The sequence below is a fragment of the Rhamphochromis longiceps genome, linkage group LG22, assembly GCF_057381845.1.
Source record: "Rhamphochromis longiceps isolate RC_006_pf linkage group LG22, R_longiceps_female_GT1.1, whole genome shotgun sequence".
Taxonomy (NCBI): domain Eukaryota; kingdom Metazoa; phylum Chordata; class Actinopteri; order Cichliformes; family Cichlidae; genus Rhamphochromis; species Rhamphochromis longiceps.
Window position 1 is genome coordinate 11,870,822 of NC_140577.1, and position 16,911 is coordinate 11,887,732.

A 16,911-nucleotide genomic window follows, 5' to 3' on the forward strand; every position below is an offset into this window, starting at 1 on the left:
TTGTGCAAAGGAAGATGAATGTATGGTAACAGAAACCAAAGTTACACTGTCGTGTCTGCACAAGTCCACATCTCCACCATTTAATTTGATGATTCTGGACTAAATTTCAAGAGAGCTTAGCAAAAAAGCAACACTCTAGGTTTACCTGCATCCCTACTCTCACCTAGGGTCACAAACTATGGGTAGTGAATGAAAGCATGAGCTCACAGATATAAGCAGCGCAATGAGTTTTCGCCGTCGGGTGGCAGTGCTCGGCCTCGGAGATTGGATGACAAGCTTAGTATTTCAGGAGGATCTCAGATTACAGCTGCAACTCCTCCACATCGAAAGGAGCCTGCTGAGGTGGTTCGGACATTTGAACATCCAGGATGACTTTGAAGAGGTGGTTGGTCAACTCGTCAGGATGGCCGAGTGGTCTAAGGCGCCAGACTCAAGGATAGGCTCCTTCCAGACAAAAGGGACTTCTGGTCTCCAAATGGAGGCGTGGGTTCAAATCCCACTCCTGACATCTACTTTCTTTACTTAAACATATGTTTTCAAGAGCTTCATCAACCTTTGTGTGTTAAACTCAACAAAGTGCGGCTTGTTGAGGTAGCTGTAGGGTTGCTGTGAAATCAGCTTTGCAGCTTATAGGAACTTTTGTAGTGAAGAGCTTTCGTTAACATGACAGAGCTCTGCTTTCTAAGTGGAAGCCTGAATTGAAATCCCGCTTGTATCTGGCATTTGTCATGGAATACCAGAATTGCCACCTCCACCACTGGCACCCTGTGCTTTTCACAGAGGACAGCGGATTTAACCTTAGAACATATAACACATGTGAAAGCTTCCCGAGAAGTCGTGGGGAACTTTATGCTGAATGTAACATCCTTGATTATGAGTGCTTTGCTGGTGGGTCAGTGATGGTCTGGAGAGGCACATGCACTGAGGTATGCTCAGGCCTCTACAGGCAAGGCAATGGCACAATGAGTGCAGTTAGGTATGGGCATGAAATTCTCCGACCCACTGTCAGACCCTACGCTGGTGCAATGGCTCCTGGCTTTCTTCCTGCTGCCCGGCCTCATCCGACAAGAGTATGCAGGCAGTTTGCGTGGGGACTGATACCGCTGACTGACACTCCCCACCCCCCAACCCTATATTGGCCTACTTGACCAAAATTCAATACAACACCCCTGGGGCATTTAGCTTTGGTCCATCTGACACCACCAGGTTGGAACTCAGACTGTCCAGGAGCTCAGTGATGCCCTGGTCCAGATCTGGGGAGAAGATTCCCCGGGAGACATTCAGTCGTCTCAATCGGAGCATGCCCCGTGGTGTGGCATGCATACAAGGACATAAGAGCTTGAATGGATGATAGAAAAACTTGAAAGTAGCCTGTGCTTTCTTTGCCTGCGCTTGAAATGCTAGTCAACCTCCCCCAGCTATAAGAACCTGTGTCCATCTTAAAGCCTTGCTGCTGAAGAAGCCCAGCTAGCTCAGTCGGGAGAGCATGAGACTCTTAATCTCAGGGTCGTGGGTTCGAGCCCCACGTTGGGCGAGGGGACTTTTGTGCAAATGCCCGCAAGAGAGAAAACACGTGTGTATAGAGAACAGCAAATGGCGTGTTGTGCAAAGGAAGATGAATGTATGGTAACAGAAACCAAAGTTACACTGTCGTGTCTGCACAAGTCCACATCTCCACCATTTAATTTGATGATTCTGGACTAAATTTCAAGAGAGCTTAGCAAAAAAGCAACACTCTAGGTTTACCAGCATCCCTACTCTCACCTAGGGTCACAAACTATGGGTAGTGAATGAAAGCATGAGCTCACAGATATAAGCAGCGCAATGAGTTTTCGCCGTCGGGTGGCAGTGCTCGGCCTCGGAGATTGGATGACAAGCTTAGTATTTCAGGAGGAACTCAGATTACAGCTGCAACTCCTCCACATCGAAAGGAGCCTGCTGAGGTGGTTCGGACATTTGAACATCCAGGATGACTTTGAAGAGGTGGTTGGTCAACTCGTCAGGATGGCCGAGTGGTCTAAGGCGCCAGACTCAAGGATAGGCTCCTTCCAGACAAAAGGGACTTCTGGTCTCCAAATGGAGGCGTGGGTTCAAATCCCACTCCTGACATCTACTTTCTTTACTTAAACATATGTTTTCAAGAGCTTCATCAACCTTTGTGTGTTAAACTCAACAAAGTGCGGCTTGTTGAGGTAGCTGTAGGGTTGCTGTGAAATCAGCTTTGCAGGTTATAGGAACTTTTGTAGTGAAGAGCTTTCGTTAACATGACAGAGCTCTAAGTGGAAGCCTGAATTGAAATCCCGCTTGTATCTGGCGTTTGTCATGGAATACCAGAATTGCCACCTCCACCACTGGCACCCTGTGCTTTTCACAGAGGACAGCGGATTTAACCTTAGAACATATAACACATGTGAAAGCTTCCCGAGAAGTCGTGGGGAACTTTATGCTGAATGTAACATCCTTGATTATGAGTGCTTTGCTGGTGGGTCAGTGATGGTCTGGAGAGGCACATGCACTGAGGTATGCACAGGCCTCTACAGGCAAGGCAACGGCACAATGAGTGCAGTTAGGTATGGGCATGAAATTCTCCGACCCACTGTCAGACCCTACGCTGGTGCAATGGCTCCTGGCTTTCTTCCTGCTGCCCGGCCTCATCCGACAAGAGTATGCAGGCAGTTTGCGTGGGGACTGATACCGCTGACTGACACTCCCCACCCCCCAACCCTATATTGGCCTACTTGACCAAAATTCAATACAACACCCCTGGGGCATTTAGCTTTGGTCCATCTGACACCACCAGGTTGGAACTCAGACTGTCCAGGAGCTCAGTGATGCCCTGGTCCAGATCTGGGGAGAAGATTCCCCGGGAGACATTCAGTCGTCTCAATCGGAGCATGCCCCGTGGTGTGGCATGCATACAAGGACATAAGAGCTTGAATGGATGATAGAAAAACTTGAAAGTAGCCTGTGCTTTCTTTGCCTGCGCTTGAAATGCTAGTCAACCTCCCCCAGCTATAAGAACCTGTGTCCATCTTAAAGCCTTGCTGCTGAAGAAGCCCAGCTAGCTCAGTCGGGAGAGCATGAGACTCTTAATCTCAGGGTCGTGGGTTCGAGCCCCACGTTGGGCGAGGGGACTTTTGTGCAAATGCCCGCAAGAGAGAAAACACGTGTGTATAGAGAACAGCAAATGGCGTGTTGTGCAAAGGAAGATGAATGTATGGTAACAGAAACCAAAGTTACACTGTCGTGTCTGCACAAGTCCACATCTCCACCATTTGATGATTCTGGACTAAATTTCAAGAGAGCTTAGCAAAAAAGCAACACTCTAGGTTTACCAGCATCCCTACTCTCACCTAGGGTCACAAACTATGGGTAGTGAATGAAAGCATGAGCTCACAGATATAAGCAGCGCAATGAGTTTTCGCCGTCGGGTGGCAGTGCTCGGCCTCGGAGATTGGATGACAAGCTTAGTATTTCAGGAGGAACTCAGATTACAGCTGCAACTCCTCCACATCGAAAGGAGCCTGCTGAGGTGGTTCGGACATTTGAACATCCAGGATGACTTTGAAGAGGTGGTTGGTCAACTCGTCAGGATGGCCAAGTGGTCTAAGGCGCCAGACTCAAGGATAGGCTCCTTCCAGACAAAAGGGACTTCTGGTCTCCAAATGGAGGCGTGGGTTCAAATCCCACTCCTCACATCTACTTTCTTTACTTAAACATATGTTTTCAAGAGCTTCATCAACCTTTGTGTGTTAAACTCAACAAAGTGCGGCTTGTTGAGGTAGCTGTAGGGTTGCTGTGAAATCAGCTTTGCAGCTTATAGGAACTTTTGTAGTGAAGAGCTTTCGTTAACATGACAGAGCTCTGCTTTCTAAGTGGAAGCCTGAATTGAAATCCCGCTTGTATCTGGCATTTGTCATGGAATACCAGAATTGCCACCTCCACCACTGGCACCCTGTGCTTTTCACAGAGGACAGCGGATTTAACCTTAGAACATATAACACATGTGAAAGCTTCCCGAGAAGTCGTGGGGAACTTTATGCTGAATGTAACATCCTTGATTATGAGTGCTTTGCTGGTGGGTCAGTGATGGTCTGGAGAGGCACATGCACTGAGGTATGCTCAGGCCTCTACAGGCAAGGCAATGGCACAATGAGTGCAGTTAGGTATGGGCATGAAATTCTCCGACCCACTGTCAGACCCTACGCTGGTGCAATGGCTCCTGGCTTTCTTCCTGCTGCCCGGCCTCATCCGACAAGAGTATGCAGGCAGTTTGCGTGGGGACTGATACCGCTGACTGACACTCCCCACCCCCCAACCCTATATTGGCCTACTTGACCAAAATTCAATACAACACCCCTGGGGCATTTAGCTTTGGTCCATCTGACACCACCAGGTTGGAACTCAGACTGTCCAGGAGCTCAGTGATGCCCTGGTCCAGATCTGGGGAGAAGATTCCCCGGGAGACATTCAGTCGTCTCAATCGGAGCATGCCCCGTGGTGTGGCATGCATACAAGGACATAAGAGCTTGAATGGATGATAGAAAAACTTGAAAGTAGCCTGTGCTTTCTTTGCCTGCGCTTGAAATGCTAGTCAACCTCCCCCAGCTATAAGAACCTGTGTCCATCTTAAAGCCTTGCTGCTGAAGAAGCCCAGCTAGCTCAGTCGGGAGAGCATGAGACTCTTAATCTCAGGGTCGTGGGTTCGAGCCCCACGTTGGGCGAGGGGACTTTTGTGCAAATGCCCGCAAGAGAGAAAACACGTGTGTATAGAGAACAGCAAATGGCGTGTTGTGCAAAGGAAGATGAATGTATGGTAACAGAAACCAAAGTTACACTGTCGTGTCTGCACAAGTCCACATCTCCACCATTTAATTTGATGATTCTGGACTAAATTTCAAGAGAGCTTAGCAAAAAAGCAACACTCTAGGTTTACCAGCATCCCTACTCTCACCTAGGGTCACAAACTATGGGTAGTGAATGAAAGCATGAGCTCACAGATATAAGCAGCGCAATGAGTTTTCGCCGTCGGGTGGCAGTGCTCGGCCTCGGAGATTGGATGACAAGCTTAGTATTTCAGGAGGAACTCAGATTACAGCTGCAACTCCTCCACATCGAAAGGAGCCTGCTGAGGTGGTTCGGACATTTGAACATCCAGGATGACTTTGAAGAGGTGGTTGGTCAACTCGTCAGGATGGCCGAGTGGTCTAAGGCGCCAGACTCAAGGATAGGCTCCTTCCAGACAAAAGGGACTTCTGGTCTCCAAATGGAGGCGTGGGTTCAAATCCCACTCCTGACATCTACTTTCTTTACTTAAACATATGTTTTCAAGAGCTTCATCAACCTTTGTGTGTTAAACTCAACAAAGTGCGGCTTGTTGAGGTAGCTGTAGGGTTGCTGTGAAATCAGCTTTGCAGGTTATAGGAACTTTTGTAGTGAAGAGCTTTCGTTAACATGACAGAGCTCTAAGTGGAAGCCTGAATTGAAATCCCGCTTGTATCTGGCGTTTGTCATGGAATACCAGAATTGCCACCTCCACCACTGGCACCCTGTGCTTTTCACAGAGGACAGCGGATTTAACCTTAGAACATATAACACATGTGAAAGCTTCCCGAGAAGTCGTGGGGAACTTTATGCTGAATGTAACATCCTTGATTATGAGTGCTTTGCTGGTGGGTCAGTGATGGTCTGGAGAGGCACATGCACTGAGGTATGCACAGGCCTCTACAGGCAAGGCAACGGCACAATGAGTGCAGTTAGGTATGGGCATGAAATTCTCCGACCCACTGTCAGACCCTACGCTGGTGCAATGGCTCCTGGCTTTCTTCCTGCTGCCCGGCCTCATCCGACAAGAGTATGCAGGCAGTTTGCGTGGGGACTGATACCGCTGACTGACACTCCCCACCCCCCAACCCTATATTGGCCTACTTGACCAAAATTCAATACAACACCCCTGGGGCATTTAGCTTTGGTCCATCTGACACCACCAGGTTGGAACTCAGACTGTCCAGGAGCTCAGTGATGCCCTGGTCCAGATCTGGGGAGAAGATTCCCCGGGAGACATTCAGTCGTCTCAATCGGAGCATGCCCCGTGGTGTGGCATGCATACAAGGACATAAGAGCTTGAATGGATGATAGAAAAACTTGAAAGTAGCCTGTGCTTTCTTTGCCTGCGCTTGAAATGCTAGTCAACCTCCCCCAGCTATAAGAACCTGTGTCCATCTTAAAGCCTTGCTGCTGAAGAAGCCCAGCTAGCTCAGTCGGGAGAGCATGAGACTCTTAATCTCAGGGTCGTGGGTTCGAGCCCCACGTTGGGCGAGGGGACTTTTGTGCAAATGCCCGCAAGAGAGAAAACACGTGTGTATAGAGAACAGCAAATGGCGTGTTGTGCAAAGGAAGATGAATGTATGGTAACAGAAACCAAAGTTCCACTGTCGTGTCTGCACAAGTCCACATCTCCACCATTTGATGATTCTGGACTAAATTTCAAGAGAGCTTAGCAAAAAAGCAACACTCTAGGTTTACCAGCATCCCTACTCTCACCTAGGGTCACAAACTATGGGTAGTGAATGAAAGCATGAGCTCACAGATATAAGCAGCGCAATGAGTTTTCGCCGTCGGGTGGCAGTGCTCGGCCTCGGAGATTGGATGACAAGCTTAGTATTTCAGGAGGAACTCAGATTACAGCTGCAACTCCTCCACATCGAAAGGAGCCTGCTGAGGTGGTTCGGACATTTGAACATCCAGGATGACTTTGAAGAGGTGGTTGGTCAACTCGTCAGGATGGCCAAGTGGTCTAAGGCGCCAGACTCAAGGATAGGCTCCTTCCAGACAAAAGGGACTTCTGGTCTCCAAATGGAGGCGTGGGTTCAAATCCCACTCCTCACATCTACTTTCTTTACTTAAACATATGTTTTCAAGAGCTTCATCAACCTTTGTGTGTTAAACTCAACAAAGTGCGGCTTGTTGAGGTAGCTGTAGGGTTGCTGTGAAATCAGCTTTGCAGCTTATAGGAACTTTTGTAGTGAAGAGCTTTCGTTAACATGACAGAGCTCTGCTTTCTAAGTGGAAGCCTGAATTGAAATCCCGCTTGTATCTGGCATTTGTCATGGAATACCAGAATTGCCACCTCCACCACTGGCACCCTGTGCTTTTCACAGAGGACAGCGGATTTAACCTTAGAACATATAACACATGTGAAAGCTTCCCGAGAAGTCGTGGGGAACTTTATGCTGAATGTAACATCCTTGATTATGAGTGCTTTGCTGGTGGGTCAGTGATGGTCTGGAGAGGCACATGCACTGAGGTATGCACAGGCCTCTACAGGCAAGGCAACGGCACAATGAGTGCAGTTAGGTATGGGCATGAAATTCTCCGACCCACTGTCAGACCCTACGCTGGTGCAATGGCTCCTGGCTTTCTTCCTGCTGCCCGGCCTCATCCGACAAGAGTATGCAGGCAGTTTGCGTGGGGACTGATACCGCTGACTGACACTCCCCACCCCCCAACCCTATATTGGCCTACTTGACCAAAATTCAATACAACACCCCTGGGGCATTTAGCTTTGGTCCATCTGACACCACCAGGTTGGAACTCAGACTGTCCAGGAGCTCAGTGATGCCCTGGTCCAGATCTGGGGAGAAGATTCCCCGGGAGACATTCAGTCGTCTCAATCGGAGCATGCCCCGTGGTGTGGCATGCATACAAGGACATAAGAGCTTGAATGGATGATAGAAAAACTTGAAAGTAGCCTGTGCTTTCTTTGCCTGCGCTTGAAATGCTAGTCAACCTCCCCCAGCTATAAGAACCTGTGTCCATCTTAAAGCCTTACTGCTGAAGAAGCCCAGCTAGCTCAGTCGGGAGAGCATGAGACTCTTAATCTCAGGGTCGTGGGTTCGAGCCCCACGTTGGGCGAGGGGACTTTTGTGCAAATGCCCGCAAGAGAGAAAACACGTGTGTATAGAGAACAGCAAATGGCGTGTTGTGCAAAGGAAGATGAATGTATGGTAACAGAAACCAAAGTTCCACTGTCGTGTCTGCACAAGTCCACATCTCCACCATTTGATGACTCTGGACTAAATTTCAAGAGAGCTTAGCAAAAAAGCAACACTCTAGGTTTACCAGCATCCCTACTCTCACCTAGGGTCACAAACTATGGGTAGTGAATGAAAGCATGAGCTCACAGATATAAGCAGCGCAATGAGTTTTCGCCGTCGGGTGGCAGTGCTCGGCCTCGGAGATTGGATGACAAGCTTAGTATTTCAGGAGGAACTCAGATTACAGCTGCAACTCCTCCACATCGAAAGGAGCCTGCTGAGGTGGTTCGGACATTTGAACATCCAGGATGACTTTGAAGAGGTCGTTGGTCAACTCGTCAGGATGGCCGAGTGGTCTAAGGCGCCAGACTCAAGGATAGGCTCCTTCCAGACAAAAGGGACTTCTGGTCTCCAAATGGAGGCGTGGGTTCAAATCCCACTCCTGACATCTACTTTCTTTACTTAAACATATGTTTTCAAGAGCTTCATCAACCTTTGTGTGTTAAACTCAACAAAGTGCGGCTTGTTGGGGTTGCTGTGAAATCAGCTTTGCAGCTTATAGGAACTTTTGTAGTGAAGAGCTTTCGTTAACATGACAGAGCTCTGCTTTCTAAGTGGAAGCCTGAATTGAAATCCCGCTTGTATCTGGCATTTGTCATGGAATACCAGAATTGCCACCTCCACCACTGGCACCCTGTGCTTTTCACAGAGGACAGCGGATTTAACCTTAGAACATATAACACATGTGAAAGCTTCCCGAGAAGTCGTGGGGAACTTTATGCTGAATGTAACATCCTTGATTATGAGTGCTTTGCTGGTGGGTCAGTGATGGTCTGGAGAGGCACATGCACTGAGGTATGCACAGGCCTCTACAGGCAAGGCAACGGCACAATGAGTGCAGTTAGGTATGGGCATGAAATTCTCCGACCCACTGTCAGACCCTACGCTGGTGCAATGGCTCCTGGCTTTCTTCCTGCTGCCCGGCCTCATCCGACAAGAGTATGCAGGCAGTTTGCGTGGGGACTGATACCGCTGACTGACACTCCCCACCCCCCAACCCTATATTGGCCTACTTGACCAAAATTCAATACAACACCCCTGGGGCATTTAGCTTTGGTCCATCTGACACCACCAGGTTGGAACTCAGACTGTCCAGGAGCTCAGTGATGCCCTGGTCCAGATCTGGGGAGAAGATTCCCTGGGAGACATTCAGTCGTCTCAATCGGAGCATGCCCCGTGGTGTGGCATGCATACAAGGACATAAGAGCTTGAATGGATGATAGAAAAACTTGAAAGTAGCCTGTGCTTTCTTTGCCTGCGCTTGAAATGCTAGTCAACCTCCCCCAGCTATAAGAACCTGTGTCCATCTTAAAGCCTTGCTGCTGAAGAAGCCCAGCTAGCTCAGTCGGGAGAGCATGAGACTCTTAATCTCAGGGTCGTGGGTTCGAGCCCCACGTTGGGCGAGGGGACTTTTGTGCAAATGCCCGCAAGAGAGAAAACACGTGTGTATAGAGAACAGCAAATGGCGTGTTGTGCAAAGGAAGATGAATGTATGGTAACAGAAACCAAAGTTCCACTGTCGTGTCTGCACAAGTCCACATCTCCACCATTTGATGATTCTGGACTAAATTTCAAGAGAGCTTAGCAAAAAAGCAACACTCTAGGTTTACCAGCATCCCTACTCTCACCTAGGGTCACAAACTATGGGTAGTGAATGAAAGCATGAGCTCACAGATATAAGCAGCGCAATGAGTTTTCGCCGTCGGGTGGCAGTGCTCGGCCTCGGAGATTGGATGACAAGCTTAGTATTTCAGGAGGAACTCAGATTACAGCTGCAACTCCTCCACATCGAAAGGAGCCTGCTGAGGTGGTTCGGACATTTGAACATCCAGGATGACTTTGAAGAGGTGGTTGGTCAACTCGTCAGGATGGCCGAGTGGTCTAAGGCGCCAGACTCAAGGATAGGCTCCTTCCAGACAAAAGGGACTTCTGGTCTCCAAATGGAGGCGTGGGTTCAAATCCCACTCCTCACATCTACTTTCTTTACTTAAACATATGTTTTCAAGAGCTTCATCAACCTTTGTGTGTTAAACTCAACAAAGTGCGGCTTGTTGAGGTAGCTGTAGGGTTGCTGTGAAATCAGCTTTGCAGCTTATAGGAACTTTTGTAGTGAAGAGCTTTCGTTAACATGACAGAGCTCTGCTTTCTAAGTGGAAGCCTGAATTGAAATCCCGCTTGTATCTGGCATTTGTCATGGAATACCAGAATTGCCACCTCCACCACTGGCACCCTGTGCTTTTCACAGAGGACAGCGGATTTAACCTTAGAACATATAACACATGTGAAAGCTTCCCGAGAAGTCGTGGGGAACTTTATGCTGAATGTAACATCCTTGATTATGAGTGCTTTGCTGGTGGGTCAGTGATGGTCTGGAGAGGCACATGCACTGAGGTATGCACAGGCCTCTACAGGCAAGGCAACGGCACAATGAGTGCAGTTAGGTATGGGCATGAAATTCTCCGACCCACTGTCAGACCCTACGCTGGTGCAATGGCTCCTGGCTTTCTTCCTGCTGCCCGGCCTCATCCGACAAGAGTATGCAGGCAGTTTGCGTGGGGACTGATACCGCTGACTGACACTCCCCACCCCCCAACCCTATATTGGCCTACTTGACCAAAATTCAATACAACACCCCTGGGGCATTTAGCTTTGGTCCATCTGACACCACCAGGTTGGAACTCAGACTGTCCAGGAGCTCAGTGATGCCCTGGTCCAGATCTGGGGAGAAGATTCCCCGGGAGACATTCAGTCGTCTCAATCGGAGCATGCCCCGTGGTGTGGCATGCATACAAGGACATAAGAGCTTGAATGGATGATAGAAAAACTTGAAAGTAGCCTGTGCTTTCTTTGCCTGCGCTTGAAATGCTAGTCAACCTCCCCCAGCTATAAGAACCTGTGTCCATCTTAAAGCCTTACTGCTGAAGAAGCCCAGCTAGCTCAGTCGGGAGAGCATGAGACTCTTAATCTCAGGGTCGTGGGTTCGAGCCCCACGTTGGGCGAGGGGACTTTTGTGCAAATGCCCGCAAGAGAGAAAACACGTGTGTATAGAGAACAGCAAATGGCGTGTTGTGCAAAGGAAGATGAATGTATGGTAACAGAAACCAAAGTTCCACTGTCGTGTCTGCACAAGTCCACATCTCCACCATTTGATGATTCTGGACTAAATTTCAAGAGAGCTTAGCAAAAAAGCAACACTCTAGGTTTACCAGCATCCCTACTCTCACCTAGGGTCACAAACTATGGGTAGTGAATGAAAGCATGAGCTCACAGATATAAGCAGCGCAATGAGTTTTCGCCGTCGGGTGGCAGTGCTCGGCCTCGGAGATTGGATGACAAGCTTAGTATTTCAGGAGGAACTCAGATTACAGCTGCAACTCCTCCACATCGAAAGGAGCCTGCTGAGGTGGTTCGGACATTTGAACATCCAGGATGACTTTGAAGAGGTGGTTGGTCAACTCGTCAGGATGGCCGAGTGGTCTAAGGCGCCAGACTCAAGGATAGGCTCCTTCCAGACAAAAGGGACTTCTGGTCTCCAAATGGAGGCGTGGGTTCAAATCCCACTCCTCACATCTACTTTCTTTACTTAAACATATGTTTTCAAGAGCTTCATCAACCTTTGTGTGTTAAACTCAACAAAGTGCGGCTTGTTGAGGTAGCTGTAGGGTTGCTGTGAAATCAGCTTTGCAGCTTATAGGAACTTTTGTAGTGAAGAGCTTTCGTTAACATGACAGAGCTCTGCTTTCTAAGTGGAAGCCTGAATTGAAATCCCGCTTGTATCTGGCATTTGTCATGGAATACCAGAATTGCCACCTCCACCACTGGCACCCTGTGCTTTTCACAGAGGACAGCGGATTTAACCTTAGAACATATAACACATGTGAAAGCTTCCCGAGAAGTCGTGGGGAACTTTATGCTGAATGTAACATCCTTGATTATGAGTGCTTTGCTGGTGGGTCAGTGATGGTCTGGAGAGGCACATGCACTGAGGTATGCACAGGCCTCTACAGGCAAGGCAACGGCACAATGAGTGCAGTTAGGTATGGGCATGAAATTCTCCGACCCACTGTCAGACCCTACGCTGGTGCAATGGCTCCTGGCTTTCTTCCTGCTGCCCGGCCTCATCCGACAAGAGTATGCAGGCAGTTTGCGTGGGGACTGATACCGCTGACTGACACTCCCCACCCCCCAACCCTATATTGGCCTACTTGACCAAAATTCAATACAACACCCCTGGGGCATTTAGCTTTGGTCCATCTGACACCACCAGGTTGGAACTCAGACTGTCCAGGAGCTCAGTGATGCCCTGGTCCAGATCTGGGGAGAAGATTCCCCGGGAGACATTCAGTCGTCTCAATCGGAGCATGCCCCGTGGTGTGGCATGCATACAAGGACATAAGAGCTTGAATGGATGATAGAAAAACTTGAAAGTAGCCTGTGCTTTCTTTGCCTGCGCTTGAAATGCTAGTCAACCTCCCCCAGCTATAAGAACCTGTGTCCATCTTAAAGCCTTACTGCTGAAGAAGCCCAGCTAGCTCAGTCGGGAGAGCATGAGACTCTTAATCTCAGGGTCGTGGGTTCGAGCCCCACGTTGGGCGAGGGGACTTTTGTGCAAATGCCCGCAAGAGAGAAAACACGTGTGTATAGAGAACAGCAAATGGCGTGTTGTGCAAAGGAAGATGAATGTATGGTAACAGAAACCAAAGTTACACTGTCGTGTCTGCACAAGTCCACATCTCCACCATTTGATGACTCTGGACTAAATTTCAAGAGAGCTTAGCAAAAAAGCAACACTCTAGGTTTACCAGCATCCCTACTCTCACCTAGGGTCACAAACTATGGGTAGTGAATGAAAGCATGAGCTCACAGATATAAGCAGCGCAATGAGTTTTCGCCGTCGGGTGGCAGTGCTCGGCCTCGGAGATTGGATGACAAGCTTAGTATTTCAGGAGGAACTCAGATTACAGCTGCAACTCCTCCACATCGAAAGGAGCCTGCTGAGGTGGTTCGGACATTTGAACATCCAGGATGACTTTGAAGAGGTGGTTGGTCAACTCGTCAGGATGGCCGAGTGGTCTAAGGCGCCAGACTCAAGGATAGGCTCCTTCCAGACAAAAGGGACTTCTGGTCTCCAAATGGAGGCGTGGGTTCAAATCCCACTCCTGACATCTACTTTCTTTACTTAAACATATGTTTTCAAGAGCTTCATCAACCTTTGTGTGTTAAACTCAACAAAGTGCGGCTTGTTGAGGTAGCTGTAGGGTTGCTGTGAAATCAGCTTTGCAGGTTATAGGAACTTTTGTAGTGAAGAGCTTTCGTTAACATGACAGAGCTCTGCTTTCTAAGTGGAAGCCTGAATTGAAATCCCGCTTGTATCTGGCATTTGTCATGGAATACCAGAATTGCCACCTCCACCACTGGCACCCTGTGCTTTTCACAGAGGACAGCGGATTTAACCTTAGAACATATAACACATGTGAAAGCTTCCCGAGAAGTCGTGGGGAACTTTATGCTGAATGTAACATCCTTGATTATGAGTGCTTTGCTGGTGGGTCAGTGATGGTCTGGAGAGGCACATGCACTGAGGTATGCACAGGCCTCTACAGGCAAGGCAACGGCACAATGAGTGCAGTTAGGTATGGGCATGAAATTCTCCGACCCACTGTCAGACCCTACGCTGGTGCAATGGCTCCTGGCTTTCTTCCTGCTGCCCGGCCTCATCCGACAAGAGTATGCAGGCAGTTTGCGTGGGGACTGATACCGCTGACTGACACTCCCCACCCCCCAACCCTATATTGGCCTACTTGACCAAAATTCAATACAACACCCCTGGGGCATTTAGCTTTGGTCCATCTGACACCACCAGGTTGGAACTCAGACTGTCCAGGAGCTCAGTGATGCCCTGGTCCAGATCTGGGGAGAAGATTCCCCGGGAGACATTCAGTCGTCTCAATCGGAGCATGCCCCGTGGTGTGGCATGCATACAAGGACATAAGAGCTTGAATGGATGATAGAAAAACTTGAAAGTAGCCTGTGCTTTCTTTGCCTGCGCTTGAAATGCTAGTCAACCTCCCCCAGCTATAAGAACCTGTGTCTATCTTAAAGCCTTGCTGCTGAAGAAGCCCAGCTAGCTCAGTCGGGAGAGCATGAGACTCTTAATCTCAGGGTCGTGGGTTCGAGCCCCACGTTGGGCGAGGGGACTTTTGTGCAAATGCCCGCAAGAGAGAAAACACGTGTGTATAGAGAACAGCAAATGGCGTGTTGTGCAAAGGAAGATGAATGTATGGTAACAGAAACCAAAGTTACACTGTCGTGTCTGCACAAGTCCACATCTCCACCATTTAATTTGATGATTCTGGACTAAATTTCAAGAGAGCTTAGCAAAAAAGCAACACTCTAGGTTTACCAGCATCCCTACTCTCACCTAGGGTCACAAACTATGGGTAGTGAATGAAAGCATGAGCTCACAGATATAAGCAGCGCAATGAGTTTTCGCCGTCGGGTGGCAGTGCTCGGCCTCGGAGATTGGATGACAAGCTTAGTATTTCAGGAGGAACTCAGATTACAGCTGCAACTCCTCCACATCGAAAGGAGCCTGCTGAGGTGGTTCGGACATTTGAACATCCAGGATGACTTTGAAGAGGTGGTTGGTCAACTCGTCAAGATGGCCGAGTGGTCTAAGGCGCCAGACTCAAGGATAGGCTCCTTCCAGACAAAAGGGACTTCTGGTCTCCAAATGGAGGCGTGGGTTCAAATCCCACTCCTGACATCTACTTTCTTTACTTAAACATATGTTTTCAAGAGCTTCATCAACCTTTGTGTGTTAAACTCAACAAAGTGCGGCTTGTTGAGGTAGCTGTAGGGTTGCTGTGAAATCAGCTTTGCAGCTTATAGGAACTTTTGTAGTGAAGAGCTTTCGTTAACATGACAGAGCTCTGCTTTCTAAGTGGAAGCCTGAATTGAAATCCCGCTTGTATCTGGCATTTGTCATGGAATACCAGAATTGCCACCTCCACCACTGGCACCCTGTGCTTTTCACAGAGGACAGCGGATTTAACCTTAGAACATATAACACATGTGAAAGCTTCCCGAGAAGTCGTGGGGAACTTTATGCTGAATGTAACATCCTTGATTATGAGTGCTTTGCTGGTGGGTCAGTGATGGTCTGGAGAGGCACATGCACTGAGGTATGCACAGGCCTCTACAGGCAAGGCAACGGCACAATGAGTGCAGTTAGGTATGGGCATGAAATTCTCCGACCCACTGTCAGACCCTACGCTGGTGCAATGGCTCCTGGCTTTCTTCCTGCTGCCCGGCCTCATCCGACAAGAGTATGCAGGCAGTTTGCGTGGGGACTGATACCGCTGACTGACACTCCCCACCCCCCAACCCTATATTGGCCTACTTGACCAAAATTCAATACAACACCCCTGGGGCATTTAGCTTTGGTCCATCTGACACCACCAGGTTGGAACTCAGACTGTCCAGGAGCTCAGTGATGCCCTGGTCCAGATCTGGGGAGAAGATTCCCCGGGAGACATTCAGTCGTCTCAATCGGAGCATGCCCCGTGGTGTGGCATGCATACAAGGACATAAGAGCTTGAATGGATGATAGAAAAACTTGAAAGTAGCCTGTGCTTTCTTTGCCTGCGCTTGAAATGCTAGTCAACCTCCCCCAGCTATAAGAACCTGTGTCTATCTTAAAGCCTTGCTGCTGAAGAAGCCCAGCTAGCTCAGTCGGGAGAGCATGAGACTCTTAATCTCAGGGTCGTGGGTTCGAGCCCCACGTTGGGCGAGGGGACTTTTGTGCAAATGCCCGCAAGAGAGAAAACACGTGTGTATAGAGAACAGCAAATGGCGTGTTGTGCAAAGGAAGATGAATGTATGGTAACAGAAACCAAAGTTACACTGTCGTGTCTGCACAAGTCCACATCTCCACCATTTAATTTGATGATTCTGGACTAAATTTCAAGAGAGCTTAGCAAAAAAGCAACACTCTAGGTTTACCAGCATCCCTACTCTCACCTAGGGTCACAAACTATGGGTAGTGAATGAAAGCATGAGCTCACAGATATAAGCAGCGCAATGAGTTTTCGCCGTCGGGTGGCAGTGCTCGGCCTCGGAGATTGGATGACAAGCTTAGTATTTCAGGAGGAACTCAGATTACAGCTGCAACTCCTCCACATCGAAAGGAGCCTGCTGAGGTGGTTCGGACATTTGAACATCCAGGATGACTTTGAAGAGGTGGTTGGTCAACTCGTCAAGATGGCCGAGTGGTCTAAGGCGCCAGACTCAAGGATAGGCTCCTTCCAGACAAAAGGGACTTCTGGTCTCCAAATGGAGGCGTGGGTTCAAATCCCACTCCTCACATCTACTTTCTTTACTTAAACATATGTTTTCAAGAGCTTCATCAACCTTTGTGTGTTAAACTCAACAAAGTGCGGCTTGTTGAGGTAGCTGTAGGGTTGCTGTGAAATCAGCTTTGCAGCTTATAGGAACTTTTGTAGTGAAGAGCTTTCGTTAACATGACAGAGCTCTAAGTGGAAGCCTGAATTGAAATCCCGCTTGTATCTGGCGTTTGTCATGGAATACCAGAATTGCCACCTCCACCACTGGCACCCTGTGCTTTTCACAGAGGACAGCGGATTTAACCTTAGAACATATAACACATGTGAAAGCTTCCCGAGAAGTCGTGGGGAACTTTATGCTGAATGTAACATCCTTGATTATGAGTGCTTTGCTGGTGGGTCAGTGATGGTCTGGAGAGGCACATGCACTGAGGTATGCACAGGCCTCTACAGGCAAGGCAACGGCACAA

General features: G+C 48.7%; 21 non-coding genes across 21 annotated transcripts; all 21 read left to right on the forward strand.

Annotated features, from left to right (window-relative positions):
• The first annotated feature begins 397 nt into the window (after positions 1–397).
• trnal-caa (transfer RNA leucine (anticodon CAA)) lies at positions 398–508 on the forward strand. The gene is made up of 2 exons: positions 398–435; positions 463–508. It is a non-coding gene; the product is annotated as a tRNA-Leu (tRNA).
• Positions 509–1,461: 953 nt separating this feature from the next.
• On the forward strand, positions 1,462–1,534 carry trnak-cuu (transfer RNA lysine (anticodon CUU)). The gene has a single exon. It is a non-coding gene; the product is annotated as a tRNA-Lys (tRNA).
• A 464-nt stretch (positions 1,535–1,998) lies between these two features.
• trnal-caa (transfer RNA leucine (anticodon CAA)) lies at positions 1,999–2,109 on the forward strand. Its single transcript has 2 exons — positions 1,999–2,036; positions 2,064–2,109. It is a non-coding gene; the product is annotated as a tRNA-Leu (tRNA).
• A 946-nt stretch (positions 2,110–3,055) lies between these two features.
• Positions 3,056–3,128, forward strand: trnak-cuu (transfer RNA lysine (anticodon CUU)). The gene has a single exon. It is a non-coding gene; the product is annotated as a tRNA-Lys (tRNA).
• Positions 3,129–3,587: 459 nt separating this feature from the next.
• On the forward strand, positions 3,588–3,698 carry trnal-caa (transfer RNA leucine (anticodon CAA)). The gene is made up of 2 exons: positions 3,588–3,625; positions 3,653–3,698. It is a non-coding gene; the product is annotated as a tRNA-Leu (tRNA).
• A 953-nt stretch (positions 3,699–4,651) lies between these two features.
• On the forward strand, positions 4,652–4,724 carry trnak-cuu (transfer RNA lysine (anticodon CUU)). The gene has a single exon. It is a non-coding gene; the product is annotated as a tRNA-Lys (tRNA).
• Positions 4,725–5,188: 464 nt separating this feature from the next.
• Positions 5,189–5,299, forward strand: trnal-caa (transfer RNA leucine (anticodon CAA)). The gene is made up of 2 exons: positions 5,189–5,226; positions 5,254–5,299. It is a non-coding gene; the product is annotated as a tRNA-Leu (tRNA).
• Positions 5,300–6,245: 946 nt separating this feature from the next.
• Positions 6,246–6,318, forward strand: trnak-cuu (transfer RNA lysine (anticodon CUU)). The gene has a single exon. It is a non-coding gene; the product is annotated as a tRNA-Lys (tRNA).
• Positions 6,319–6,777: 459 nt separating this feature from the next.
• trnal-caa (transfer RNA leucine (anticodon CAA)) lies at positions 6,778–6,888 on the forward strand. The gene is made up of 2 exons: positions 6,778–6,815; positions 6,843–6,888. It is a non-coding gene; the product is annotated as a tRNA-Leu (tRNA).
• Positions 6,889–7,841: 953 nt separating this feature from the next.
• trnak-cuu (transfer RNA lysine (anticodon CUU)) lies at positions 7,842–7,914 on the forward strand. Its single transcript has one exon. It is a non-coding gene; the product is annotated as a tRNA-Lys (tRNA).
• A 459-nt stretch (positions 7,915–8,373) lies between these two features.
• On the forward strand, positions 8,374–8,484 carry trnal-caa (transfer RNA leucine (anticodon CAA)). The gene is made up of 2 exons: positions 8,374–8,411; positions 8,439–8,484. It is a non-coding gene; the product is annotated as a tRNA-Leu (tRNA).
• A 942-nt stretch (positions 8,485–9,426) lies between these two features.
• trnak-cuu (transfer RNA lysine (anticodon CUU)) lies at positions 9,427–9,499 on the forward strand. The gene has a single exon. It is a non-coding gene; the product is annotated as a tRNA-Lys (tRNA).
• A 459-nt stretch (positions 9,500–9,958) lies between these two features.
• trnal-caa (transfer RNA leucine (anticodon CAA)) lies at positions 9,959–10,069 on the forward strand. The gene is made up of 2 exons: positions 9,959–9,996; positions 10,024–10,069. It is a non-coding gene; the product is annotated as a tRNA-Leu (tRNA).
• A 953-nt stretch (positions 10,070–11,022) lies between these two features.
• trnak-cuu (transfer RNA lysine (anticodon CUU)) lies at positions 11,023–11,095 on the forward strand. The gene has a single exon. It is a non-coding gene; the product is annotated as a tRNA-Lys (tRNA).
• A 459-nt stretch (positions 11,096–11,554) lies between these two features.
• On the forward strand, positions 11,555–11,665 carry trnal-caa (transfer RNA leucine (anticodon CAA)). Its single transcript has 2 exons — positions 11,555–11,592; positions 11,620–11,665. It is a non-coding gene; the product is annotated as a tRNA-Leu (tRNA).
• Positions 11,666–12,618: 953 nt separating this feature from the next.
• trnak-cuu (transfer RNA lysine (anticodon CUU)) lies at positions 12,619–12,691 on the forward strand. The gene has a single exon. It is a non-coding gene; the product is annotated as a tRNA-Lys (tRNA).
• A 459-nt stretch (positions 12,692–13,150) lies between these two features.
• Positions 13,151–13,261, forward strand: trnal-caa (transfer RNA leucine (anticodon CAA)). Its single transcript has 2 exons — positions 13,151–13,188; positions 13,216–13,261. It is a non-coding gene; the product is annotated as a tRNA-Leu (tRNA).
• Positions 13,262–14,214: 953 nt separating this feature from the next.
• trnak-cuu (transfer RNA lysine (anticodon CUU)) lies at positions 14,215–14,287 on the forward strand. Its single transcript has one exon. It is a non-coding gene; the product is annotated as a tRNA-Lys (tRNA).
• Positions 14,288–14,751: 464 nt separating this feature from the next.
• On the forward strand, positions 14,752–14,862 carry trnal-caa (transfer RNA leucine (anticodon CAA)). Its single transcript has 2 exons — positions 14,752–14,789; positions 14,817–14,862. It is a non-coding gene; the product is annotated as a tRNA-Leu (tRNA).
• A 953-nt stretch (positions 14,863–15,815) lies between these two features.
• Positions 15,816–15,888, forward strand: trnak-cuu (transfer RNA lysine (anticodon CUU)). The gene has a single exon. It is a non-coding gene; the product is annotated as a tRNA-Lys (tRNA).
• Positions 15,889–16,352: 464 nt separating this feature from the next.
• Positions 16,353–16,463, forward strand: trnal-caa (transfer RNA leucine (anticodon CAA)). Its single transcript has 2 exons — positions 16,353–16,390; positions 16,418–16,463. It is a non-coding gene; the product is annotated as a tRNA-Leu (tRNA).
• The last annotated feature ends 448 nt before the right edge of the window (positions 16,464–16,911 follow it).